Here is a 2,218-nt window from a genome sequence, read left to right as displayed (position 1 = left end):
AGTTTATATTCATACTACAATAATTACTATGTACACACATATATAAATATCATAATACCATCATTACTACCATTAATAAACTTAATTATCATATAATTATCATATTACCCAATTGCCAGTCTATTGTTTATTACCTTTCTGCATATGTCTTTGCTAAATGTGGGTAACTCTCGCCAGTGTGGGGAAGCAATAAAAAAGGCCAACAGAATGTTGGGTTATATCTCTAGGTGTGTGGAGTTTAAGTCAAGGGAGGTGATGATACACTTATATAATTCCTTGGTAAGACCCCACCTAGAATACTGTGTGCAGGTTTGGTCACCATACCTCAAGAAGGACATTGCTGCCTTAGAAAAGGTGCAACGAAGAGCTACGAGAATGATTCCTGGTCTTAGAGGAATGTCTTATGAGGAGAGGTTAGCGGAACTGAATCTGTTTAGCCTTGAGCAAAGGAGACTAAGGGGGGATATGATTCAGGTCTATAAGATTCTAACGGGTCTGGATGCTCTTCAGCCAAATGACTATTTCAATATTATTCTAAATACTAGAACTCGTGGCCATAAGTGGAAATTAGCGGGAGAACATTTTAAAACAAATTTGAGGAAGCACTTCTTTACACAGCGTGTAGTTAGAGTATGGAATAGTCTTCCTGCTAGTGTAGCGGAAGCTAAAACCCTGGGTTCCTTTAAATCAGAGCTAGATAAGATTTTAACAACTCTGAGCTATTAGTTAAGTTCTCCCCAAACGAGCTTGATGGGCCGAATGGCCTCCTCTCGTTTGTAAATTTCTTATGTTCTTATGTTCTTTGTAATGTCATGTAAAAGCACCACCAAGGCAAATTCCTTGTATGGAAACATATCTGGATTCTGATTCTACATCCTTCATCAGTACTAGAAAACTTCCATCCAGCGTTGCATTTCACTTTGACACTGTCGCTTTTGAAACACTTTTCTGTGATCTAGCTCTTGTTTTGGTCGCCGACTATCATCCAACAAAAGGTTCATTTCAGCTCTCCTAATCTGACATAAACCACACTCACAAACACTTTCGGGTTACTGTGTCACCGGGAAGGGATGGACTCCGGTCGGGATGGGTTTCCAGCATTTCCTATCCTGGCTGTTCTCTTTAGGGACAAACACAGGAATGGAGTCTAGTGATCACACCGGAACCTGACTTACCTGAACGGAGATGTATGGAGCAGACTCTCATATGCGCAGCGATGCTCTGGAATGCAAGGTCTTTACGCCCCACCGCTAGAAGCTACGCCATCCGACGCCATTTCGTCAACTCTTCCACTTTTGCTCTTGTCTTTTCCAATCCAGAAAAGAGAAGAAACGTATACCGGTCCTGAAGACCGAAGAGAGACCCGAGTCGATATGGGGCCGCCGCTTAGCGGGTCGCCGTTAGCCGGGCCTCCGTGACGCCCCCGCGCAGAGTAGAATGCCCAGGGGCGTCGCAGCCACCGGCGTCCTCCCTGTCCTCCTGTCCTCTCAAAAAACAGCAATCATTTAAACAAACATGAGGGAAAATTCAAAAGGCAAAGATGAAGTCATGCCTTACCTCAGCACAGCTGCCCACCGCACAAACGACAGCGTGTCACCTTACTTTAAAAAAAAAGAAAAAAGGCGGGAAATGGGGGCCGCGCACGGACAGGGCCCCTCCCTCACACCACATGCGGCTAATTAGTTGGCCATCCAGAGGCACTCAGTCTATTAGTCACCCATTCAGTCAGTCAGTTCTGCCTTTCAACAACAGGGGGCAGTAGAGGTGCACCGTTCCCGGAAGCACTGCAATACCGGGTCGATGCCTGGAGGAGATGGGGCAAGCCCCACTTCCGGCTCCCTGTTCCAAAAATCCGTTTAATATGTGGTCCCCTCCATGGGGGACGTATCAAAATGACCTTTTCATACCAAAACAAAATGTAAATCAGCTCAAATACATGAATAATAAATATTATGCTTGTACTACTTACATTAACACATAATCACAATCTATAAAGCTGAAACATTCCCACACTATGCAAATCATGCCAACACAGTACAATAAGACTTTCAAAGATAATATTAAACAATAGAACTACCCACAGAGTGTTCCAAAGTGCATTTTGCAATGTCTATACTTTGAATGTCAAATTACAAACTTCACATAAATCTGACATATTTACAAAGTACACAAAGATTAAGATGAGTTTGTTGCCAAACCAAATATATAAGAAATAATT

At 42.9% G+C, this 2,218-nt stretch overlaps 1 pseudogene; it reads right to left on the bottom strand.

Moving 5' to 3' along the window:
• Window positions 1-1,759: 1,759 nt before the first annotated feature.
• LOC140582540 (U2 spliceosomal RNA) lies at window positions 1,760-1,992 on the bottom strand (annotated as a pseudogene).
• Between the last annotated feature and the right edge of the window lie 226 nt (window positions 1,993-2,218).

Source organism: Paramormyrops kingsleyae, chromosome 24 (assembly GCF_048594095.1).
Source record: "Paramormyrops kingsleyae isolate MSU_618 chromosome 24, PKINGS_0.4, whole genome shotgun sequence".
In the NCBI taxonomy this organism is placed as follows: domain Eukaryota; kingdom Metazoa; phylum Chordata; class Actinopteri; order Osteoglossiformes; family Mormyridae; genus Paramormyrops; species Paramormyrops kingsleyae.
This window is presented reverse-complemented; position numbering and strand designations above follow the sequence as displayed.